General features: G+C 38.8%; 1 long non-coding RNA gene and 1 other non-coding gene across 3 annotated transcripts; one reads left to right on the plus strand and one right to left on the minus strand.

Annotated features, from left to right (window-relative positions):
* Window positions 1–5,942: 5,942 nt before the first annotated feature.
* trnae-uuc (transfer RNA glutamic acid (anticodon UUC)) lies at window positions 5,943–6,014 on the plus strand. Its single transcript has one exon. It is a non-coding gene; the product is annotated as a tRNA-Glu (tRNA).
* Window positions 6,015–11,203: 5,189 nt separating this feature from the next.
* On the minus strand, window positions 11,204–27,391 carry LOC131472201 (uncharacterized). Of its 2 annotated transcripts, XR_009242073.1 has the most exons (6): window positions 27,148–27,391; window positions 15,619–15,679; window positions 14,634–15,478; window positions 13,707–14,266; window positions 12,144–12,322; window positions 11,204–11,288 (listed from the first exon to the last, which is right to left on the minus strand). It is a non-coding gene; the product is annotated as an uncharacterized LOC131472201 (long non-coding RNA). The 2 variants fall into 2 exon arrangements; XR_009242072.1 differs by having other exon boundaries at window positions 13,707–15,478.
* Window positions 27,392–27,862: the final 471 nt, after the last annotated feature.

Consider the following 27,862-nt stretch of genomic DNA (forward strand, 5'->3'; position numbering starts at 1 on the left):
CAGTGCATATATGCTGGCTGCAGCATTTATTTGCAAAAAAGGGTGTGGTTGTACGTAAATGTGTCCCAATATAAACATATTGCAAACGTCCAAGCAGGGAAAACGGGATGTTTGCCTGAAGAAATAAAAAAAAAAAAAAAGGTTTTCTGGAAGTGGACAGAATTTTGTGTCGTCCTCCATCATCTCGGTCCGGATTCATCAAGATTTACTATGAAGAGTGGATTTTAATGCAGAGACTAATTGAGGATTGGTGGAGATGAAATGAAGGCAGTGAATAAAAAAAATTTATGTAATAGTTGAGTTTTGTTGCACTTGGACAAACAGTCATGACGGTCAACATTCATACAGAATCTGTATGGAATTAGAACTTTTGTAAACTTTCTTTCTGAATAAAGTAGTTTATATTTTTCTTTTTAACCAAAACTATGTGCACATTTTGGTTCACATTTTTGTCCTTTATTTAAAAAAAAAATTCACTTGGCCATGGGCTGGGGTCGGGAGTGGAAATTTCCAAGTTCTTGGCTGGACGTTTCAAAATGGAAACACTCGCAAAGGTCGGATTGAGCGACTGCACAAAACCCAACATGGGATTCCAAGATGGCTGCCACTCGCGTCAACTATAAAATAAAATATCATGTAGAGCGCGGCTATCGACTGCTTTTGCTAACAGCTCTAGCTCGAGATATGATGGCATACATGCTCCTCCCACTTCTCGACTGCAACACGAATCACAAAAACAATGAAACGAGAACCTAAAACAAAAATTTGTCACAAAATTAGAATCAACTTTGAATTTGACCAGTACTGCTTCGAGCAGGTAATTAATGACACAACTTGGCATCCTGAGATTTTCAAAAATAATCGAAAAAATATGGAAAGTAAAACGTGAGAGGCCTAATGTTTATATTGATTCTAGAGCCGTCTGCTGAACTAAAATCATCACTTCACAGAAAACTAATGGAACATTTAAGTCCATAAGCACCAGGTCTGAACATGTTTACACAAACACTCCTGAGTCTCTTTAGGAACCGTTTGGCAGGAATGTGTTTGCACTCCTACTTTTATTGACTTTTCAAAGCCTTTTGAAAACTCCACCCTGTTTAACACAAACCGCCTCTTCAGCTCCACATTGACGGGCATATTTAACTGACACTCCAACTTTCCCTCCTTTAAAAAAACTTTAAACTAAATTTGTTCCTAGTGGCAGAAAGTGCCACCATCCCAAACACTGCTTATATATTAATGTTTTTCCACTTTAAATTAGTCAGTCTTTACTCTATACACCCTTTAAAGGCCATTGTGTTTACACAACTCCACTGTTTTTAATTGACAGACCCCCCCAAAAAACTATAATAATTTCCATAAAATACCTGGTATTTATGCACATGGTGGACAAATATAAAAATTTTAAATGTAATGCTAGTAACATGAAATCTTAACAAAGAAATGCATTTGTTTACGTTAAGATAAATGTGGGATCAAAAATAGTATTTTCAATTGGACGTTTTTTGTCCCTAGGAACAAATTAGGTTTTTTTTTTTATTTATTTATTTTTAAATCTGGCACCGCAGAAAAACTAACAATGCATCAAAATCAATGTTGTTGCCAATCATTGACCCATCTTAGGGCCTGATAATGATAATAACCAAACACTCCTTAAATTATATTTTATGGAAATTGTTTGTTTTTTGAACATACTGGGGTTAAAATCCCCAAAAATACAAGTAATATTTAATATGTATATTTCAGGCTGAAGTAGTTTTAAAAGACTGACTTTTTCAAAGTTGAAAAAAATATTAATATATAATGTTTTTACAGCTGTTTTGGGCTCTTAAGTTTACCAAGTTTACAGGTGGCCCACGCCCCTCATGTTTAGGACACAGGAGTGCAGGAGTGTGTGATCAGTGCCGAGTGCTTTGACGTCTGTTGTGCAGCCTAAAACAAACAGCGTGTTTACACTCGGCAAACAAAGACACTGCGTCAGACACATGAACTGCTGACGTCACCGTCACTGCAGTGACTCAGCACATTTACGATAAAGTGTCCATTCACACAAATTATTTTCAAAACTGTACTCCACAAAAAAATGGAAGAAGAAGAACAGCAGTTTAATCCCGGACGGTGATGGAAACGGTCGCGTTTAAAGCCAGAGCTTCATCTTTTATATGGCAAAGCAAACAAGAAGTTTCCTCTGAGGAATAATGAACTTTATTCAGACTGGATTATAATCTCTAATTAATTATTTAGTCTCTGGATGATAAATGACAAACAGGTTCAGAGCAGAATCACAGACTCGGATAAAAAGTCAGCGCAGGTTTCGAGGATCCTTGAGGTTTGTCCGCTCGATAGTTGAGTCAATAACTCTTAATCTACACCAGATTAAAAATAACCAGCAACGTCGACCACGTGTTCTATCGTTCTAATGAACAAACACATAAGTCTCACGTCATTTATCTTCTTCCTCTTCGCTGTTGTTGATGGACTAACTGGTCTTTTTTAAAAGTTCTGCAGATAAACACGGACGAGGAGAATCAGAGGAAAGGTCGCTGTGCAGCTTCTGTTCACACTAAATAATCAACAAACAGTGTTTTTAAAATAACGAGAAAAGAACAGACTGTACTTATATTCTGTGTTAGAACTGAAGGACGCGGGATCATGGAATGGCTCTGTGACGATGATTAAACTGGATTTTAAGATGATTTTTAATTAGTTTACCATGAAAAAAGACATGATTTTGTAGTATTAATTTGTAATATTTAAATGTTTAGATAAGATATGTCCTGATGAGCAAAGAGAAGGGTTATTAGATTTGTTTTGAAAATGATTTAATCCACTTCTTCGAATAGAAATTGTGTTTGTTGTAAACACTGTGAAACGTACTTACAATCAAATAAAACTCATTTTAAATTCACAGTGACTTAATTTGATTGTTTTTGGGGGGTTTTCTCTAAAGAAAACCAAAAATAACACATTAAAACTTGTCAGATGTAAAACTGATCAAATATTTAAAAAACAACAAGAAATGTATAGAAAAAAGTAAAACAACCAAGTTTAAAAGATCAATTTTATGCAGTTACAGCTGGTAATGGTTGGAATATTCTGCCACATGCAGGTCAGTGACTGTGTTCGGCCTCCAGGGGGCAGCATTGTCTAATAAACAGTGAGGATGATGTGCTGGTCAAATGGGATGAGATAGATTAAACTGTCCAGTATAAAAAAAATAGTATTTTCTGTCACTTTTTGCTTAATATTTGGACAGAGACGCAAAAAAGACACACAGCAAAGGTTTATCCAAACCGGGAATTGAACCTGTGACCAGTTACACATGTGGTCCACGTCCAGTACATTACAGTAGTTTTTGTACATTTAAACTACTTTTAGGTCTGATTTTCCTTTCTCATTTTTTACCGATTTTAGACTAATTTATGCCTTTTTTTCCAAAGATATTCAGTGCATCACTGTGGTTCATCAATAGGGGACACTAGAGCGCCACCAGAGGAACCAAGAGGAACTACAGAGACTCTGTGTGTGTAATCTGTCATAAAAATATTAATTTATAAGTGCTCTGCATGAGCTAAAGTCACTAAAAAACTGACACAAATTGTTGCCACACTGCGTTGGCGCACCCTCCTGGTGATGCATGGTTACAACACATCAAAAGTACCTTTTTAACATGCATTTATTAACATTTTTTGCCCTTTGATGTGATAGAAATGTGGCGTAAACAGAAAATGAAGTGGATTCACCAGGTTCAGAGGCTGTAAGAGACGACAGTGACTAACAGAATCCAGGAAAACCTTATCAGTGCGATCTGCTTTGTTCCCAAACTCAGGTGTGGACGTTCTCCGCAGAGGTCGCCGTGACAGAACACAGCAAATACACTTTCATTTAAGTCCAGACAAGAACACCGAGAGATCGATATGTATTCAGGAGAGGGGGGACTTGATTTATGGCTGCTCTGATGATAAGGAAGTAAATCACTGTGATTCAGAAAAAACCTCCTGCAGTAACCTCTGTGACCTCTGGGCGTCCTCGACGTCCTCTGTAAACTTCACCAGGTACAAAGAGACCGAGAGTGAAGCGGTGATTATCGTCTCGTTGCTTCAGTCTCTCAGATGACATTCGTCAGGGGAACGACGACGACGACTCCCACGTCGATCGGAACGTGACGTAAATCTCTCACACTCGACATCAGAGGCAGCAGAACCAGCTCTCGCTTCCAGGCTGGAAATTCTGGATCATATCAGCGACTGCCAAGCTCACTCTCATGAGGGAAACTTGCTCCTCTAAAATGTAAATGAGAACTCTGGTTTTCTTTTCCAAACCATTTAGAAACGGCTAATTAACATCATACATTCAAATTCTGATTACATAGACATAACTTCTGAGAAATAAAAGTTCCGTGTCTGCATTCCGTAGCTGTGTTCCATTACAATGCTCCGTGTCTGCACTCCAGATCCGCGTTCTGTCCACCTTCCGTGTCCGCAACCACGTTCCATTTCCACGCTCGGTGTCTGCACTCCGTATCTACGTTCAGTGTCTATGTTCTGTGTCTGTGTCATGTGTACGTGTTCCGTATCCACGTTCTGTGTTCTGTTTTTGTGTTCATGTTCCGTGTCCGCAACCATGTTCCATTTCCACGTTCAGTGTCCGCATTCCGTATCCACATCCCATGTCTGTGTTCAGTATCGATGTTCTGTGTCGGTGTTCTGTGTCCAGTGTCTGCGTTCCGTATCCACATCCCATGTCTGTGCTCCATATCCGCATCACGTGTACGCGTTCCATGTTCCGTGTAGACGACGTGCTTCACATTTCTACAATAAAATACGTAGTTCCCCACTTTCAAACTCAACCTCACATTCCACTCCGTTAGCGGTGATTTCACCTTCTGCGGATATTTTTGAGTTCCGAGTTGTAGAAGCGGATTCACATGCGGACTTTCTTGTAGAAGTTTTCATGGTTTCCGTCTTCCAAACAGAAATCAGGAAGCTTCGGTGCTTTTCTTCATATTTAAGGCTTTTAGCCACGGAGCGATTCCTTATTCCTCGAAGGAGCAGAATGATGGAAGACGTCTACTTCGATGTTCCTGCTGAACATAAGGTCTACAGGTACCAGTGGACTTCTCGTATAACCTCAGGTTTTCATGGCAACCGTCTTTTTTATTGTCTTTTTGTCTCAGACTTACTGACCCCAGCTTTAACATAATCCACACAGCCTGTGCCTGAACGTGTGTGTGATATTTCCGAGGATATTTTCCAGCTTGTTATTTGCTACGTGGACAAAAGCTGCCTCTTCCTCCTCTTCTTCCTCTTCTCATAAATGCCACGACATCACACTGCTTTGCCACGTCTTTGTTTGCTTTGCCACAGACGGCGACAGAGTGAGTTCAGGTGAAGAAGCTCGTGGATAAAGCGTTCGTCATCCAGAGGAATATTCTGTGTCATGTCGTCAGAACCCCAGTGTTCCGTGAAGGAACGTTTCTATATTTCACCCAGGTTTTCAACAAGGGGGAAGCCAACAGGTATTTTATGTCTGCTGTCAGAAACACTCTTACATGAGCTACACTTGCCTCCTCTCTTCCTCTCCCTCCGTCCTCCTTTATACTCACGAAATCACTGGCCACTTTATTAGGTACACAATATCTAACTCAGCCAATCATGAATTTTATGCAGCTATTTGTGACCATTTACTGATCGACTGTCCTCTCAAATACATGAACCACGCATACTGGTGTTTCTCAAAATGTGGGCCGCAGCCCCTGGTGGGCCACGATTGTACTGCATTGGTTGTGGAAACGTCTGCAGAGAAGAAACCGTCGGAGCCGGACCAAAAGGTTTGCCGACTTGTGGCCAGCGCTCCCATCGCGTCACAAAAATGCACAAATGATGCTGTGGTGCGATAGACGTGATTGCAACGAAGTAAATCAACAAGTCTCTCAACAGTCCCATATGGTCTAGCGGTTAGGATTCCTGGTTTTCACCCAGGCGGCCCGGGTTCGACTCCCGGTATGGGAACTCAGCTTTTCTGTCCTGGCACTTATCTTACTCTCATTCTCCATCAGTCCAATGTATTCTTTTCTTTAGTAAGTCGCTCTGGCTGAAAGCGTCTGCTAAATGCTTACATGTAAATGTAAAACCTCTCGATGTACAAACACGGCCTGACAAACCACCACCACCACTCCAGCAGTGAGTCGCCTTATTAGCAAAGACAAAAATGAACATAATGAACCGACAAGTGTCGGTTCTGCTGCACTGTATTAATTCTGAGCCATGACTGGAGTCACTCAAGTGGCCGACGGGGAGCCGGAGGGGACGCTCGGTACTGCGGCGAGCAGATGGCGTGCAGGAGGCCACGGGCAGTGGACACACACGTGTGTGTGTGCGATGACCCTCTGAGCTGCTCACAACGACGCCAAAACACCCGACTTCCTCCACTGACTGGAAATGAATGGATGATTGGATTATCGAGGGATCTCGCACACGCGCGCACACACACACACAGAGCGACGGTCAGTGAGAGATTTGGCTCGACTCGGCTGACGATGCCTGCAAGACGACACTCTGCGCTCGGCTTCATTCACTCATGGCGTTAGTTCATTAAAAGTCACACTTAACTCCTGCTGGTATCCATGGAGACGTGATTCATTTGTCCACTTTAAAGTCACACTGTGTGAGTGAGGACTCCCACATTTGTGCTTTTATTGTACACGATATACACCTTTTAAATATTAATTAGTTCTGCGAGGTTTAGGCATTAAATCTATAAGTTGAGGTCAAATTGTGCAGTTTCTACATTCACAGCTGGTCATTTTATTTTTATTAAGACCACATGAGACAATAGCAGGACAATTTTTGCTCTGTGGGGGTTTAATTAAACCTTCAGCCCACTGTTTAATTACATAACACACAGGAGACTATAATGTTAATTGTATTATTCAGTAATAACTTTTAACAGCCACCTTAAAAAGGTTTTACATTGATTATTGCAGAAACATCGCACGTCAGATTAAAAGTAATATAAATACAACAGCAGCGTGAAAGTTCCTGAAACCTAGTCTAATGAATGACCAACAGGGGGCGCCTCAGTGGCTTTGTATAATAATAATACCTTTTAAATTACATTTTAAACACTAAAAATATACAATACTTAATACCTCTCTCAACAACATAGCACCACAAATTTCCCATCTGTATATCGTCACACTGTTAAAATAATCGCCCAAGTCATTTTTTGTCAAAATTGTTTTTTTTGCCTAAATCATCTCCTCATAACGCCGGCCACCTATGATAAAATCACAGATCATGTGATTTGACCCGTTTAAGATAATGGCCTATGTCAAGTGTGTGACTTAAGCGGTGAAGTTTTTTGTGTTTCCTGGAAAACTTGATATTTTAACAGGGTGACGATATTTTAATTTTTCATCTTAAAATAAATGATTTTTTTAAACTAATATCAGCCCTAATTATTAAAAAAAAGAATTGTTTGTTGTCTTTTTTTTTTAAGAGGTGCCACCTGCTGGATTACCAGGGTAATTACATCTATGCCAGTTACATTATATGACTAGAATGACTATAGTGACTAGATATGGTGTAGATTTTTGTCAGATTGTGATAAAGTATCTTTAATGACTTTTCCTTTTAATGACTGTTATGAATTAATACAATTATATACATTTTTCTTGTCTCATGAACTGGCAGATCTCACATCTCTTATGTGTGAGATCTGCAATACACACAAATAAATATGGTTTCCAAACATGAACACACAGCTGCATCTTCCTGACTGAATAAAAAGGCCAAAAAACACATCAATGTCAAAAGACACATCAATAGCTTCCCTCCTGTCACAGGGACTGACGAGGATGAAAACAATGACAGCTGGACTCCGCAATTACCTGGAACATCAACAGAAACCCTTTTACCACTGGGACTCCCCTATTATTCTCCCTGTCAAGAGGTTCACCACTGGGACTCTGCCACCACCAGGGGAACACACCCACACACCGATAAAAACACAGTAGATCATTGTGTTAACACTCTCATCAAGAGGACGTGTGATGACATTTTTCTGACACTAAAATGTGCATTTTTCTGGACGTATTAAAACATCTGCTAAAATAATCCGTCACACAGTTTCTCTCTAAAGGAATGAAAATGCTGTCAACTGAGGGTTGGACACCAGTGAGAGGAGGACGCTCCACTGCTCACTCAGATGCGAGACTAAACATCAATCACACGCTCCTCTGGCTTTGTTTATCTCAACAAGATGTATATAAAAATACAAACATCTGGAAAGTGAAGCCAATGCACAAGTGCCTGAAACCGACGTTCTAATGAATGACCTCCAAAAACTCAAAATATGCAATATTTTTACTCTCTCTCTCAACACCTTAGTGCCAAAAATGTCCCATTTGTATATACCTTTTTTTCTATAATATAAATACAACAGCAGTGGAGAATTATCACATGACAAGGTGACAATAATATACTGTTAAATATACAGCATATAGCCAAAGCCAATGTCAATGACATATTACATATCCCAGGCTGTGTTATTCCTTCAAAGAACTTATCACGATCATGTAGTATAAAGAATATATAGAATATTTTGTGTTTTTAATGTTTTAAAATTGTGTAAAAGGTTAGAATTTGATGCATTCTTTTTATTATTTCAGTATTGTTGTTACATAAGCACAGAAGACTGATTATCTTTTTTAAAGTGTGTAGGCTTCAAGTTCAAAAATCATGCAAAGAATAATAATAGTGGGAACATGCGTACATATGAGTGTGGGTGGTGTGTGTGTGTGTGTGTGTGGTCACTGACTGAGCAGATTGGCGTGCTGGTGGGGTTTCTTCATCTGTGTGAGCTTAAGTTATATAAAACAGCATCAGCGGGTGTAATTTATCATCCTTATTTATAAAAATCCCCTGCTCCGTTTCTTTACATATAAATCACAGGTTCTGCCTCATTTTTTGACAACTTCCATCTAATCTCATTTACAGAAGTATTCCCCGACTTTAGCCTCAGCCTTAATTTACACATGCAGATCCTCACATTTCATTTAAGCCAATAACATTTGTTATTTTTATGGCAATTTTCACGCTGATTGACCTGCTGCTAGAGAGAGAGAGCGAGAGTCTGACTCCTCTGCAGAAAAATGGCAAGTCAAGTGCTTCAGGCCTTTCGTAGAAGGAGCAGGAAATAATGTGTGTTTGTGATGAAAAACAAAACTTCCTCCCATGGGTTCAGCTGGGTGAGAGGAAATATGTATTTGAGATTCATTTTACAAGAGGGGGTTTGCAGTGTGGACACTTCTCCCCAGGATTGTTGCCTTTTTATTCTTTTTTGAAAGTCAACTTGGATTTAGTTTGTAATTTAGGGGCATGTTGTGTTTTGTTTAGCTTGTTTGTGTCTTTGATGTTTTACTGCAGATTTATCTGATTTAACCCTCATACACCCTTTGGGTCCTTTTTACAGCTTTTGCTTGTGTTAATGCATATGGCATGACATTTTTCATCTTCCTGTCATTGGATTGCATGTAATTCTGGCCTCTAATGCATAGTACTATATTATTATAATATAAATGAATACATTGTTGTATTAAAATATTATTTTTGCATCGGTCATCAATGGGTAGAATCGGACCAAATTTTAATGGGAACATACTTGGATGATCACTTACCCATCACAAATGCATTCAGATCGATCCGTCAAAAACTCGAGACAGGAAGTCCCTAAGAGAAGGACAAACATGTAGCAGATGAAAGCTTTGGCATAGGTAATAAATAGATAGATCATTTGAAAATGATCGTGCCAAAAAGTTTTTTCAGCCCTAAAGAGTCACCTGTGCTTCTACCACAGACGTTACGATGGTTCAATCTGGAGAGAAGCAGCAGCTGTACACGTCATATGCACGGCTTTAAGAGGCTGTTTGTGCTCCAGCACATCTGATTCACTCTCTGGCAGACAATCACTTTTTTTTTTGGCACGACAGAAAATCATCCAGGTGCTGGTGTTCATTATGAGATGATTCATGCCGTTATATTATTAAGTCTATTTTCAGCGACATAAAATGTCAGAATCATGGCCACATTATTATAACACATATATATATTAAAAAAGTACCTGTTGAAAACAAATGTTTATATAATGAAGTCATTTGAATCATCACCTACACTGAGTCATCAGTGTTACGCCTTTGTCAAGGAAAAAAACAACAACACTGAAATGCTCCATTTCTGATTAACTTTTTTAATTAACTGACAACAACATTTGATTTTCTGATCTTTCGCAAACAACACAAACTCCTACCTGTTGACATTTACGTTTTATGTGACAGTGCGTTTACGTGACAAAAAGAGAAAAAAAACACAAATACATTTGAGATATATATATATATATATATATATATATATATAAATACATATACACACACACATACATACATACATATATACACACACACACACATATGTATATATATTATATGTGTGTATATATATATATATATATATTATATTATATTATATAATATATGGAATCATCCCTCAAAAATGACTGCAAAGCTGTTTCAAACCCTGCCATTCGTGACTCAGACCCTAATTGGATATCGCCAGACTCCGCCCCTTGAGATTACGATAAAGAAGCATAGAATACGACCAAGAGGATAAACTTTTCAGAAGGTGAAATAGACGTCATAACCTCAAACATTTGAAAGAACGAGGTAATAACGTTTGTTGGCCTTTAAATACAACTCTGGGACGATCGCGTGACAATAATAACAATTATCCGACACAGCCAAGCCTGATTTCCGGGCATGAGATTTGACGCCCAAGTCCATATTTGACAAATGCCTTCATTTGTGTGCAAATGAGCGTAAAAACCAGCTATTCTACTGTACATTTGTTCAATAAATAATGCTTATCTGGTGCTTACACAGGTATTAACCTACCACACACGTACAGGTACACACATATGAAAACATGTATTCACATAAATCCTACAGGGCAAATAAAAATGTGTGTGTCCATAAACATTACAAACACACACACATGCAGATAAATCCCGTTTGTGTTGTTCGCATTGATTTACTCACATATTTGTTGAATTTATTTAACAGGAATAAACAACCTTCGTCCACAATCTATAGTATTTTCTGTTCTGAAATTATAAAACAAGTTTTAAAAAAACATACCTGTTTTCTTTAAAATCTCCATAGGGCAGGTTGTCCATGAGCATTTCCCAAAGAGGGTGATTAAAAGACTTGGGACAGAATTTATTATTGATCCCTGCAGATAAAAAAATAATTTGTATTCAGTCAAATCCTGCACATGCAAACACAAGAAACAAAGAATACAAGAAAAAGGCAAATAAACATGAGCTTTTTAACTGAAAAATCACCCGAATCTCAAAAATATATTGTAATATGTTACATTACTATAAGTTCAATTGTGTTAATTTGTGGTTTGGAAATCCTTTGTTGCGTTTATGACTTTATTTTGCAGTCAGACAACGTTTTCCAACTGAAAAAAATGTAGATTGTGTCATTTTCGTAATCCGCTCACTCCGTGTGCCAAACTCCATAGAGAAAATCAACGATTTTGCATCACAGCACACAGGGAGATCTACTACTGACTTCATAAATATGTAAAAATAAATTATTCAATGACTTTGGCATTTGAAATTATTAATTCAGATTTACTTACGTGACAAAATCATACCATACATGGTAAAGGTAGACCAGCAGCTGCTGTGTCCCTGTGAGCTAAAAATGCCAATTTTCTCTATGGACTTTGGTGTGGGAGCATAGGTGGTTTATAAACGTCAGTTTCTAATCAAAACAGGCTGTTTAATTAAAAAATAATGTCACACACAGACTATTAAGATAGCATGGACTCAAGCTGGTATAGATTTTATGAGGTGAACCTTTTGTTAAGTGGCTGACAGCCATGTTTTCACTGAGCTTGTGTGCCTGGTTGGACATATATATATAAGACACTGACTCATGTGTAAGTACTTAATTTACCTTTAAATAACATGAACTATCGCTTAAACTTAAGTGATAGCTGAAAATATGTCTGTTTTCTCGAGGAAAAACATTTTAGCTGACTCATGCTAACATTTAAGCTAACAGAAACCCTTACCTGCTAACTCCTGTGATGTCAGCTGCCACAGTGATTGTCTGCAGGTGATTTAAATTGGTTGGTTAACTGCTGCTGCGTCAGGCCTGCTCATTGGGCGTGGCTTATCCAAACAGAGTCACTGTGGGCGGGGCATTTGTTGTTCTCCACATCTGTTGCTGGCATAGAACACAGGTTCTTTTCTGGAGGATTTTAAGGACAAAATGCTGGTGAAAAACTAAATAAAAAATAAAATTAGAGAGTGTAACGTTTACTGCTATGTAAATATCAAAGAGTTATCTATGGATGCCTTAAAAAGCCAATGCAAAAACAAAGTATATACATATGTATATACACACATATATATACATATATATGTGTAATATGTGTAAACTTACTTGTAAACTTACTATGTTAAGGAATATGAAAATAGGTAAAAAATTATGAGAAATAGTAAAACAATCTTTCTTTGTTATTTTATTTCCCTCCAAAAAGAGAAGACAAATAATCTACATTATTTTTTCACCAAAAACAAAAAAAAAAGATTATTTCCTTAGTAATCCACACAATATTTCACCAAAAGCTTAAATGTGGTGATTTAATACATTTGCTCACTGACTTTTGTTATTTATTGTTCAGAAACTGACGTTTCCATAAACCACAGTAGTAGTAGTATTTGTGTGTGGTCAGTCAGTCAGTCATCATCTACTGCTTTATCCTCAACCAGAGGGTCGCGGGGGGTGCTGTGCCAATCTCAGCTACATCGGGCGATAGGCGGGGTACACCCTGGACAGTTCGCCAGTCCATCGCAGGGCCACACACAGATAGAGACAAACATCCATTCACTCTCACACTCACTCCTATGGTCAATTTGGAGTGTCCAATTTACCTATCCCCACATTGCATGTTTTTGGACTGTGGGAGGAAGCCGGAGTACCCGGAGAGAACCCACGCACACACGGGGAGAACATGCAAACTCCATGCAGAAAGGCCCTTGTTCCAACCGGGGCTCGAACCCGGGTCTTCTCGCTGCAAGGCGAGAGTGCTAACCACTACATCACCGTGTGGCCCTTTGTGTGTGGTGTTAACAGTAATTTAAAAGATGACTCGGTTTGTTTTATTCTTTTAACATGAAACATCAAACAGAGGTATTGTCGCTGTAAAATTCTCTCTGTAATGTTCTCCTTTAATTCTGAAAAGCCCAGAAGAACCAAGAAACCAGAACCTTCATTCCCACAAATCATTTTGTACATGTCAGTGATGATAGATTTCTGGACATGACTCAAGAGGCGGTGAAGTGAAGTGAAGTGCTGGTATCAGGTGGCTTCTACAAACATAACATCGGGGTATTTTATGGAGCAGAGGGAAGAGGGAGAGAGGATACACATGAGCTTACACGAAAACAAGATTTTTTTTTAAAATACAAACACTCAGCTTTTACCGATGGAGTTCTCTTTAAATCTATTGCTGGATAAAAAAAGAAGGAAACTGTGAGTCAGTTACATTTTTAGGGAACGAGCACTGGCTTTTGTTTTATCTGCTCTGATTCTTCTTTTACGTCTTTTTCTTACCAATTTACTTACTTACATTTTCAGGAACAGCAACGCCACAGGCTTCTACCGCGCCTCTATTCTTTTTCGTCTTCTTTGTAGAGCCACATACTGGTCACAGGAAGAGCACCTTAAATTAGAAATGAAGGTGTCTCAGGGTGTGGTCTACAGGACATTTGGTGTACTGCTACAGTTCACTCGGTTTTGACGAAGACATATAAGATAAAGAAAATACTCTGCCATTGCTAAGAAGGAGAGGATGGAGAGATACGGTTTTATCTTGGAAAATGAACGTTTCAGCTGGATCACAGTGTTGAACTCTTATTCTCTGTGACCTGTCAGACTTTCAGACCAGGACACAATAGTGTAAACTCCTCCTCTTTAATGTCTATTAATTTCCCTCTGCCGCCTCAAAGCAGAACAATTACGGAGGTGGACGTCATGAGTGAAAATCCATTTTAAAGTATGGGAGTTTGAGATGAAAAGACCTCATGCGGGATGAAGGAATAATGGCTCGCTGTCAGCGCGTCTGACGGATGGAGACTGAGTGTGAACTGAAGAGCGAGGATTGCCTCTGATTTCAGCTCACATGTGAAGCTGTGGAGAGAGAGAGAAAGAGAGATGTTTGTTTAATCCACAGCTCTGTCATTGTGTCATTGTCACAGATGTTTATTCCATGTGTCCTCACTGATGTTTGCTTACTCTCCCACACCAAACTCCAGAGGGAACATCTGCATGGTTTTTTTTAGCTCGCATGGAAACAGGTGCTGCCACGTGTGTCACAGAGGTTCACACGAAACAAAGGACAAAATAACACGTTTGAACTTACAGATGGAGGCAGCAACTCCAGTGTGAGTCAAAGATTTTCTCTAGGTCTGTCCAAATTTGCATGATCCTCCTAATGCGGCCTACATTTGCCATGAAAACCTTCACAACCCAATGTATCCCAAAATATATCGCACACCTGCAGTGGCGCTTTGGGAGTAAGCTGAAGGTGGGGACCAGGTGGTGACGCAACGATGCTGTAACTTCCAGACAGCTTCAGTCCCAACGAAGGCTTTCATGACGCTAAGAACAGGGACCTCTGAGCAGCTTTGGGGGAGATTCTGGGGTTTTCAGGTTTATCTGCTGTGGAAAAGCTTTTGTTTGACAGTTTGGGAAAGAGAAGGACCTGACTCACATATATCTCACACAAAACACTTGTAGATGATTTCAGGAAAACGTGTGGGCTTTGACAGGTCTTAGAAACTGGAAATGAAGTCTCTTTAGAAGCCACTTTGGAACCTTTAACCATATCTCACATGATCTTCATCAGCAGAGGGCGTTAAACCAGTTTGGAACCAGATTGTTCTTATTCTTATTCATCAGAGGACCATCCAGGACAGGTGGAACATTGAGATTCTCACGTACAGCACGTCCAGACATTTTGAAGAAAAGCTTTGGACTAAAGTGCATCTCTGGAAGCAGCAACATGAAGTCTCCTTAGACCCTGCTCTTTGAATCATCATCGTGGGGTTGAAAAAAGGCCCTTTAAATGTCCCAACTTCCCAAGGTGAATACAGTGAAAACATATTAACAGGTGGAGAAAAAAATACACAAAAATGTGGCAAGTTCTCCAATAACTCTAAATTTAACCAACAAACACCTATCTGCCAAAAGCCTGGGGCCTCATGTATAATCTGGCATCCAGGGCTAGGGTTAATCGGTTTAAAAACTGTGTGTAGTGGATTGTTTTCTACTTAGGGTGGAGACAACAGAGCAGTTTGGCTGGGAAATGTCACCAGCAGCAGCAGCAGCAGCAGCAGCCATCTGTGAACAAAGACGGAGAACAGTGGTGATTTAGAACGCTCAGCCTAACATGAACTCCTCACCCACCTCACTGCTCATCATTCCACTTTATGAATTCCACTTGTTATTCTGTGTCGCTGCCAGAATCTAATCAGACTTACCTCAGTTGGCGTAGTGAATATCCTACCGGTTGCATTTCTACTCCGTCGTCCGTCTGCCCGCCTGCGCGACGATTCCACGCCGTAAAAAAAGAAGCAGAGGCTTCACATGTGTAATTTATTTCGTCCTCCACAAACTTGTTGTGAATAAGCAATCACATCTTTCCAGACAGAGCCGAGAAAGTCATTTGCTCCAGTTTACACCGATGCACTAATCTGTTTTTGTTCTTTCTGTCTGCCTCAATCTGTACTGAAGGAGATTATTAACCTGCCTTTTCTTTCGTTCTTTCTCGTGTACCGCTTTTACAGCAACAATAGCAGGTCTATGGAGCGGGAAGTAGCCAATACCCAGTTAGCACGTCTATATGACATTAGAGAAACACAAATTATTGTGTTAGTCCGACTAAAATCACACTCTAACAAACGTGTAAACATGTTCGTCCAACTGAAATTGTACTGAATCAAATTTTACCATAGACCACAGAACAATTAGGCAGCATGGCAAAATCCCAAAATTCTGAAAGGGGGTATAGCGCCACCTAGTATGATCAAATTACTTGTGCTTGAACACTGGAACAAGTACAGTAGAATACTAATTGAACAGTGGATTGGATTTTTGGGAAGAGAAGAAAAAATGATATTTGTGGGTGTTAGTCTGAGATCGTATACAACAAAAATGAGCAGAAGTTTTCTCGGTGGTGAGAATATACTGAATAGCCACCGGGGGGCGACTCTGCTGGTTGCACAAAGAACTCAATTTCACTTGATTTGTAACGTCAGTAGAGCTGCAACTAACGATTATTTTCATAATCGATTAATCTGTTGATTATTTTCACAATTAATCAAGTGATCGTGAAACGGTGATGTTCTCGGATGTCTTCTTTTTGTCCACAAACCAAAATGATTGAGTTTTAATGATTATCTGGAGCAAAGAAGCAAAGAAAATATTCACATTTAAGAAGCTGAAACAATCAGAAACCTTGTTTTAATCATGACAAAAGCGTCAAACTGATTAATCGATTATCAAAATAGTTAACGATTCATTTAGTAATAGATTAATCGAGTAATTGTAAACATTTTCCTGAGGAGTTATTGGTCTCAATCACTAGATTCAGCTCTACTTTACTAGAACATGGTCTATGGAAAACAACACACAAAGACACGTGTGAGTCGACACCAGTGGTATCGTCCAAAATTGTGATTCTAGAGGACTCAAAACAGATCAGATTCTTATTCACGACGTCACGACCAGTTGCCACTTGGTGTGAGTGAGTTTGTTGATCAGTGGAAAAAGGGCTTTATTGTGTTTGTTAGTGAGACATCTCTTCTCTCTGTGGACGTGACTGACTGATATGAAGGAAGGCAAACAATCTGAGGCTCTTTCACATCATGTTGAGCTACATCTTTAATAAACAACACAGATTTGTTTGAGTCCTGTCACACTCAGTGGGAAACATCTGTCACCGATTCTACGGTTATTAGAAAAACATTCAACCAGAAGGAGGAGGAATTAAAGCCTTAAAACACACACACACACACTTTCAGGCAGATTTGTAGATATTTCTGTTTATAAAAGTTTGAAGAAGTGTATTATTTGTTGGAAACAGCTTTAGGTTCCTGCTGCTGCCTCCTGTTACATTTAAAGACTTGTCTCTCCGTTGTCATGGACTCTCCTTACTTCCTATGCTTTATTTAAATGGTACTCAAAGTGTGTACCAGCAGTGGTACGTGAGGTTCCTCTGGTGGTACTTGGAGGAAAATCAGAAATACTGTTCTACTGAATTATCCAGGGTGTGTGAGTGATGTATGCTGATTACAGTTACAGATTACAGTATGGTTACAGTTTAAAGCTGTAGTACGTATGTTTTAAACACAGACAAAATATCTGTCACGTTCAAACTGTTTTCACATTTGTATTTATTTATGTTTGTCACATGTGCTTCTTGTTTTTTTTTACAGTACATTTGCAGCAATTTTGAAATATTACATATCTATTAGCTTATGTATTCAGTTAATTTCATTAATATTATTATATTTATCCATCTTTAGCTCTGACTTATTATATATATATGTATGTATATGTATATGTATATGTATGTATATATATATATATATATATATATATATATATATATATATATATATATATATATATATTCCTATATATTCCTATATATTCCTATATATTTCCTATATTCCTATATATATATATATATATATATATATATATGAAGTAGTTTTTGTCTGTATGAAAAGTGTTATATAAATTGTGTTTCTGTGTTTGCCAGCATCCTTTTCATGCAACACACAGGAAGTGATTCATTTGAACACATTTTACATTTCAGACAGATGGAGAACAGCAGCGCAGATATAGTAAAATGAGATAAACAGGTTGGAGTTTGACGGAAAAACACAAAGAAACGTCCGCGGAAAAAGGTTCAGAAGTGAATTCTACGGCTCAGCAGTTTGACGACGTAAACACACATCAGACAGGGTTCTGTTCACAGAGACCAAATAACATCAACAACAACAAAAGTTACACACAAGCAAAGTTTAACACAAACACAAACGGATCAAAAAGCCCAAAAATTCCTCCTCCTCCTTTGAAGAGACTTCATTTTTGACAGGACGGCCGACATTTGAGATTTTTCCGCGTAAACAAAAACAGCACGGTTCACAGCTGCGAGCCACGGCGAGGTGACGCGTCGTCACGGCAATAACATCGGAACAACATGGACGTATTGTTCCCAAGAGAGAAAACAAAACCAAAAGAGGGTCAACAATCATCCACAGCAGCAGACGTTTAACTTTTACGCGGCGCGTATTCATCACTGCTGCGTTTCAACCCATGTTTAATTATTATTAGATTGATTGGTTGCATTTGTGCCCTAACTTGTATAATACGCTGCTTCCTGTCTTTTGCATCTTTTGCATTTTTTGTTTCATTCCAGGTTAAATAAAGAACAAGTAAGTTGAATGAGTATGATTTCCACACAGTATTGATATTGTGTCTGGTTCAGATTCTACAGTCCTACCTGCAGCAAACAGGACGACCCGCGTCACATCCCAGTTTGAAGATCTTTAATCAGAGTGAAAAGCGTGTGTCGTGAGCCTGTTTACTGGAAACTTTGTCCCCTGACACAGTCACAGGACAGTCGCAGCGCTGTAACCACATTAAACTCTCATTAGAAAAAGATTTTCTCTCCCTAATTAAATTGACTGCGTGTGTGGGTCGACTGACTTCTTCCCGTCACGTCTTTGTGTTTATGTTTTCACTTGTGTGTGTGTGTGTGTTTTAAAGCAACGCTATTTCTTTCTTCCTAGACTGTTTGTGATATCTAGAAAATTCAAAAAGTACCTGAAAGCAGAGAAATAGAGCGTTACGGTAGCAACAGTAGATTCGCCAGACGTCCCAAACGGTCGAATAACTGCCAGATATGGAAAGTGAAAGTGATCTTGGAAAAAAAGGGCAGAAAAACTCACTCATTGAACAAATCAAAATAAATCCAGGTGGTATTTCCATTACTACTTATTTACTGTCTTATGTCCTTTTCTTCAGCACAATCTAAAGGCAATCTGACTTATTTTTTCTTCTCATTTTCACCAACTATATCAACACACCTGAGCAAGAAAGTACTCAACATTATCAAAATTGGAATGACTTTCACTTTTATTCCTTCTTATGGACAAAAAGAAAAGAAAAACAGTCTATTTATGCAATTATCGCTACTCCCATTTTATACGTGATATAAAATGAGTCACAACTTTGACTCAACAACATATAAAAAGACAAAAATGGTACCTATGAACACACGCACACCCAGGATGTCCATATAAGGAGTTGGGTATTATGCCCACAGCAATTTATCAAGGGTTAATTAACATAAGCTTATTGATTGGTGTAGAAACTAGCGTTTACTTTCAATAGCTTACACTTTTTCAACTTGCAAGCTACTTTTGAAAATTACCAGGTCATAATGATCGACCTAAAATAAAAGCTAAATGTAGTATTACATTATAAATACCTTGCATCACTTCCTGTGAACTTTAGGGTAAAAGTGATCTAAGGATTCCACAGAAATTTAACAACAGGAAACAGGAGAAATAATATTATCCTTATTACGTAACGCAAACTGTCAATCATGGAAATCAGGAGGGACTTCCTGTGTGATAGTTAGTGAGTACAACAGGCTTTTGTAGAAGAGGCTGATAGATTCTTAATTCTTTAAGGTTCCGAGCTTCAAACGCACGGTGTTTATTCACACACTGGTTCATCCGTGCATCGCTGAGACCCACAGCGTAAAAAAAAGAAGAGAAAAATCCTCTCATGAATGAGTGATGTTTCTTTGAGGATATTCATCCTCCGGGTTCGACCGTTTTTTTCTATTTGACGCTCTGCAGAAAAATGATGGTCCGCGCAGCAAGTGAAGAGAAAAAAAAAACGCTGCCAAAGCAGATTCAGGCTGAAATCCAGACTATAAAAGTAAAAGTGACGTTCAGTCTGTGCAAACATGATAAAAAAGATACTTCACTGGCTGTAACGCATGCTGTTTTATTATTTTTACTGTGATTTATGATTCATGACGGTCTGTGTTTGTGTTTATCAGAGTTAGATGTCCTATATGAATCCTAATGCAATATACATGTATGTTCACATGTCGGAACATGTGTGTGTATGGAGCGGCTTCATAGTGAATAAAAAACATCTAACACTTCATCACTAAATTATTAAGTCTAAAAATAATTTATTAACTTGTAGGACGAGGATTTAAAATAAATATTTTCATCATCGTGCCACTGTTTTCAAATGTAAGGACATTTTAATTTTTAGTGTAATATTTATGTGAATTTAGGGTCAAATTTTACAATTTAGGTTACACAAACAAGGTTAAAGGGCTGTTTCACCCATTTTTACCCCACTTGGTGAAATGAAGGATAAACTTAAAATGCTGTGTTTGTGGAATTTGACCAAATTTGACCAGGAAGTGACTTTGACGTCAACTTTTCGTCTATTTTATTTTTCAATCCCAACTTCCTCTGTTGTTATAGATGTGTAATAAAGCATTGATCTCTGGTAGTTAAAAAAAACTGTATATTTTTTTGGGTGAAGTTGTGTTTACACTAGCATAGCACCTGGTATCTGGTCATTACTGTAAACTACAGGAGGTGACAGTAGCTCAGTGGTAGAGCGAGTTCAAGTTTTCAGCTTGAAGGTTGTGGGTTCGATTCCTAGGCATTTTGGACCACCATGTATTTACAGTAGCCCGCAATGGACAAACTAAAAGTCCTTTGAGTTTTGCTGCTCCAACACAGCTTCAACATGCAACTTCACTAATAACTGTAGCTAAATTATAGACACTATACCTTTAAAAAAAGTTCAGAATCAAAATGATTTGTTCTATTTTAAACTGCCTTGCATGACAGTTTATTCTTTTTAAAAGAAATCTGAGTAAACCTGAAAATCTCATCAGTGTCTTTCTCGAGATTAATGGAGGTAAATAAGTGATGAATTTAAAAGCCACGTTTTCACTAAAAAGATTTATCCACTTCATTTTTATTCCAACGGACAAACTGTCTGGGACATCAGGAAGACAAGCGGAGACATATCACGTAATAAATTAAGCAAATAACGACTAAACCTTCAACAAACTAAGAAAAAATATATTCAACCTTTGAGAAAAGAGATTTCTTTCAATCTGTTTTCATGTGACATGCGAAATAGAACTTGTCACTGCACAACATCATGTGGATTTATTTAGATTTTATGGCCGTTCACTTCCGATATCTGGCAGTTATTCAACTGTTTAACGAATAATGGTACTGAGAAGCTGACTTCACAAACGTGTGACAAGCCGGTGATTGGACGGTCGTTCCGTGGCTAAAGACCTGAGGTCTACCGTAATGACAAGTATATGAGAGCAATTAAACCTCTAGTACTCTGCTTTCCAGTATCCATCCATCCATCTTCTGCCACTTTATCTACATGAGACATGAGGGTCTCCACAGGGGGGCGCTGTGCCAATCTCAGCTGACATGGACAGATCGCCAGTCCATAGTTCCATGGATTTTCTAGATATCCTAAACGGTGTAGGAGTTGCGGTAAAGCGAAGTACGCATGCCGTGGTAACAGAAGGGTTCATTTAGCCACCTGTGGTCTATAAAGTAGCGCCGAACGATTTTGAATCATTATCTAATTGTGATTATTTTGGCATGAATTGCAATTGCGAGATACTGTAATGATTTGCAATATCAGAGGGAATGGCCATTTTTACATCATTAGGGCGTGAGCGCTGACACAGCGGTGCGAGGACCTATTGTAAATAAAGGAATTATTATTCTTTTCCTTCTTCAGTAACGGTCTCTAATTTGACCCCCTAAACGCACGTGAAAACCGCAAATCAGAACCAGCGAAAATGTTTATAAAGTAATGGAATTTCTGAAAAACCAATCCAAAATTGCTCAGTAGCGCCCCCTCAGGTCAATATGGAGCGGGCCGGGGCGACGAGGGCCTGCTTGCAGCTTCAATTATTCTTGTTTTTCTGCGACACATTTTTCAAATGATTACTGTGTGATGTTTGTGCAGATCAGTGAGAAACAGTCCACAGAATAAGATCAAGACCATAATCATCTGAAATGACATTTTGGCTTGAACAAATATTCCGTATTCTGCAAGTACCTCATACAACCCCACTTCATAAATCCCAAACTACGGCTTTAAAGTTCCCTCATATAACATTCAGCACGTTTCCCGAACATCTACAGTCTGGAATGAAAACAAGTGCCACTACAGCAGATGTCAGGTTGTTTACATTAGCTGCATAAGTTCACCACTTCCTCTTTAACTAACATTTATGAGCTTCACATGCTACGTAAAGGATTTATTCACCATAGCTGTGAACACATTATACTAAAGTCTGTTTTGCTCTTTCACTCACTGTTGTAAAAGTTTCATGTAGGACAAGCACTTTTTAAAACCACATCATCGAGAGGACTTTTCCACTGCCTGAGGCCTCTTTGTCCAACACTCAGCCACTGGCCTATTACAGCCATATCTCAGGACAGCAAGTGTCCATAAAACTCCACTCGCCGGACACAGTGATCACACTGTATTATACGATTTACTGGCATCTCCCTTTTTTTTTTTTTTTGTAGAGATTTGTCCGGATTTCCAGCCCCAGACTGGCTGCTGTTTAATGTGGCGTAATGTGGGAGAAGCGGAGAGAACGCGTGGGCTTAACAAACGCCTGATTAATCGCCCCCAACAATCTGCGATGATTTCTGGCAGGTGAGACATTTGGTTTGGCTGTCTGCAGTTTGCAGTCTGACAGTGTGATTTCCCACAGGGCTGCTGTCAGACGCTGTGATATAAAGCTGAACTTTGCTGGAGAACATAAACAGAACATAATGTCCCGCAACTTTCAAACCTCTGCGGCGTCATATTTTACTTTTATTCCCCCAAACGCCTTGTTTTGTACACGCGAGTCGACCAAAGGTGTATTCATTCATAACGTACCTCCAAAATCTCAGTCCAGAATTGACCATATGCAGGTTAAAAAAAACAGAGCCTGGAGAGTAGGAGGTCTGCGAGACATGAGGAATGAAGGTTTCTAATACCTGGGGTCAACCATCCAAAGCAAGTCAGTGCTATGATGAATGGCTTGGAGACAGTGGCAATGGCAGAGCTGAAGATACTGAGACGTTCACTGGGATTGACCAGGATGGACAGGATTAGAAATGAGCATATCCCAGGATTTGGAGATCAAGTAAGGTGAAGATGAAGGTTGAGATGGTTTTGGTCACGTTCAGAGACGGTACAGAAAAAGGATGTTGAAGATGGAGCCGCCGGGCAGGAGGAAAAGACGGAGACCACAGAGAAGGTTCATGGATGTTGTGAAGGAAGGAAGGACATGAGGACAGTTGGTGTAACAGAAGAGGACACAAGGGAGAGGACAAGATGGAGGCAAAAGATCTGCTTCCTAAAGGGAGAAGTTGAGAGAAGAAGTGTGGGGAAAAAGGACAAACTATGATCAGATCTGATTGGTTGTAGGTCTGTCCAGTTGCGTGCAGCGGCAGTCTGTTGGTCACGTCTCTTGAAAGTGGGAGGTGACGAAACCCTTTAGCTGTTAGCCAGGCTAGCTTGCTTGCTTGCTTTTCAAAAAAGTTAAAATACTTTTGTCTCGATGTGACACGGATCGCAAAAGCTACTTGTCAGAACGTCTTCGCTCTCATTTGTGCGCTCGTAATTACGTAATCTGATGTGCGTCAAATACAGCCTTTAAAGTTGCTTTTCTTTGCCGTCGATGAACGTTTGAATAAACTGAGGCTTTTACTTTGGCGTGAGGTTCCGCGTCACGGCCGCAGAACTGATCTGTGCTGAGTCAGTGTAAAAGTCACAGACTGTGGCCGTAGAGAGCGAGAGGGAGGGGCTGATTAATATGCACACACTGTATGTGATTAATAAAAATGCACATGGTTCTCCCAGCTTCGCAGTGTTAATATGCTGACCTTGCAACTTTAATATCTGTGTCAGACGAGGGACCTTTTGTGCGCGTCATCCTTCATTATCTCATTTCCAGGCGGCTTCCTGTGTAATTAATACACAAACATCCACAAACAGACCGTCAGTCTCGTCTTTGGCCTGCATACCATTCCACTTTCATTTAAAAACCTGTGTATTCTCTTCCAGATATGCCTGCCATCTACACTGCATCAGCATTTTAGAGCCACAAATTTCAGCTGGCTCCATTTGTATTTGAAAAAACACCCAGGGGGCTGTGTTTAAAGTCTTATCCACAAGTAAACAGAACTTTCCCTCTACAATATTTTGCTTTTTTGGAGTTAAAAAGTTTTATGTAAACACGGCACCGCTTCAAGAAATGTGGCGTTATAACGCTGTCCTAGAAAATACAACAATAAAATACAAGACAATGTGCGACGACAAACAGGGTTGACCTCAAATTCAAGGACTTTTCAAGGACTTTCCAGGACGAATCTATGTTTAAATTCCAGGAACGTCAGGTCGCTCCACACGTGAACCAGCAGGTTCAGAGGAAGCTTCTTTCCTGCCGACTCAACTCTAGCTCTGGATCCAACCACCTGTTATGAAACCATGTAGTTCAATTTTCCATATTTATTGTATGCCAGTATCAGTATTTGCTTTCTACCAAAAACAAATAAAAATGTCACTGAACTTTTGCTGTGTAATAGTAACAATGAGTACTCAAACACACCAAACCAACAATGACTAAAAACACACACAAAAACTGATTTTGCACGGGCAGATATTTACCTAAATATCAACTTAACTTCTTTCTGTCTATTTCGTGGAATTTTCAAAAACTTTCACGCACTTTGAAAATGCAAGGGTGGCCTTGATGAGATTCTTTTCACTCTGGGACCTGTTTTCCAAAAATCTGTGTGGGCCCCACATTGCCCGCCCAAATACAAACCTTATGGGGCCCAAGTTTACACACTGCCGCACTGCAAACATCCTGAAAATGATCCAACTGTCATTTTCATCAACAATGAATCACTGAATTACACAGAAAATATCAGTAAAAAATGAAAATGTCCCCAGAGCAGCATCATAACTGGTTTGAGTGAATATGAGTGATTATCACAGAGTGAGACCGTTCACTCTCCACAAAGCAGACGCTCATAATACTTTCTTTTCATTCATCACTCTCGCGTATCTGTGCTAAGAGGAAGCTCTTTATGTGCTTCATCTTCCCGAGTTTTTCCTGTCTGAACTGCCGACTTAATCTTCCTGCGAGCCTCCGAGTCGTCAGTGCTTCACTGACAAAAGAGCAAACACACACACACACACACACACGGTCCTTTGACGGATGTAAGCGCTTTAAAGACACTTTAGGCTAACTGACACGCGCCGCCGTTATCGCGCACACAAAAGCGAGTCAACACTGGGATTATCGACATCTCTTTTAATCTTTAATTAGCCTTTTATCAGAACTGTCACACAGCCGCAGAAGAGAAGTCGCACACATTTTCAGCTCCGTGAATGAATGAATGAATGAAGGAATGAATGAATGAATGAACTATTAACTCCATAATCTGCCTGAACAAAGGAATCCACCTTTTTAAAAATGAAAATTTAAGTGGCGTCGACAAAATCCAAGAGTCCACGTTAGTTTTCATCTCAGTCATAAATCGGCACGAAACGAGCAAATGTGGACAAAATGAAACACTGAATGTGCTTCTGACATTTAAAGACGTGTGCAACATGTTTAAAGACATTTGCGTTTTCACAAAAACGCAAACGAGAGCGTTGGTATTAAATGTCAAAAAGAGCAAACAGCATTTAAAAAAATAAAAGCAATTACTGCCAAGATTGTGGATTTGGAGACCTGATGAACCCTAAAAAGTACACAGTAAATAAAAGATAAAATGACAGGACAGGATGAATCATGGGGTATTTTAGCAGAAGAAGGATTTTAAAGAAGAAACATTCTGCTTTAAGGAAGTTTCAGCCTGTTAAAAAGTTTGGGGAGAAGGTTATATTTGTACAATTCGGGAAATTGTCTCACGAAGCAACTGTGAAGTGACAGTTTACGAGCACTCGAGGCAAAATGGGCGGGGAAATTGGTGGTTTTGTGTGTGTATGAAAGTACAGTTAAAAAAATATAACAAAATGTCGAAATAAAATGATAGAACACGATGAATCATGCCATATTTTAGCAGAAGGAGGAGATTTTTGCAGATTTCTGCAGTGTTGTGACGACATTGTTGTGTATTTTTATGGAAATGAAGATCACTGTGTCACTAAGAGGAGAAACAATGACCTTTTCCTCACAAATCAGATGACTTTTGTTCCCATAAATAACAAAATTCTTAACCATTATCACTAAAACATTATCACGTCGATATAAACGTGTGTAAATAATTCATGTAATTTTAGGCCAGAAAGGTGAGCTCACAGAGAAATGTACAATGGCGACATTTGATCCTGTAAATTGGTTCAAGAATTATATTTTTAAAAATATTTTAGAATATTTATCTGCTTTTACCTGACACTATTAAGTCTATCTGTAAGTAAATTGGTAAAAACTGGAATGAATCTGTTCAAAACAGGTTCAAAATAAGATCCTGCGTCTCAATGAGATTACCTGGAGAAATAAATGTTTTAATTAATATTATTATTGTTATTTTTAACTGCCAATTTCAAGATGAGGGATTGTGAAGCAAACACGGAGGAGCTCTATGACGTTTTACCACTGTTTTAAACTTATGTTAGTACATTTATCTGCTTTTACTTGACACTTTAACTTGAATTTATTGTGTTATTAAGTCTGCCTGTGAGTAAATTTGTATAAATCTGTTTAAAACAGGTCTCCCCAATTATTTTTTTTAACTGTCAATTTTAAGCTGAAGGATGGAGGAGGTGTACGAGGTTTTACCACTAATTTAAACTGTTTTTACTTTGTCTTTGTTGGGAACAAACATTACGTAATATTTCTCTTAAGGTATTTCCTCCTCCACACAAACACACACAACTTTATTAAATAGTTTACTTACTGTCAGTCACGTGACGCCTCCTCTTCTGCCTCTGCAGTGGAGTGGAGCTAAGAGCTAAGCTAGCAGGTGAGTCAGCAGATTTGTTTGTCACTTCCTCTCTGGTTTACAGCCTGAAATTTGTCCACACTTTTCTTTTCAGATGCTTTGTTGTCCTGTTGTCCACTCAGGAGGACGTTTTTCACTCGTAATGTCCTCTGTTTTCACACTAAAACAACGAAACATCTCTGTTGTATGTTTTCTACTGATGGACCAAGAGGGTATTCAAAGGGATTTAAGGTAGCATGCGGTAACTACCTCTCATGTTCTGACGTGCCTTTGCTGTTTTTAAGGTTTGAGTTTGAACTTTTCTGCCCAATTTTGACCGAATTTTGGATAAAAAACTCTACTATTGATACTTTCTGGCTCTGGGTTTTTGGTTTTACATGTAACAGGCTTTAAATTACTTTTATTTAACAGATTTAAGTATTCAAAATTGTATGTTTAAACCATGACAATTTGAGAAAAATTGAATATTAAAACACTAATATCAATGTGTACAGTATTTTTAGGTTAAAATTACATGTCTTAAAATTCCAGTTGTGTTTTAGTTGTACATCTTTGTCTTTGAATAATTATAATGAAATGTTGTTTGGATGATCAATAACTGTGTTAATCTCTTACTTTTTGACTAAAAGTTCAAATTCCTTTCCAAATACTATCACTTTTAAACCGACTG

The sequence above is a fragment of the Solea solea genome, chromosome 14 (assembly GCF_958295425.1).
Source record: "Solea solea chromosome 14, fSolSol10.1, whole genome shotgun sequence".
Taxonomy (NCBI): Eukaryota; Metazoa; Chordata; class Actinopteri; order Pleuronectiformes; family Soleidae; genus Solea; species Solea solea.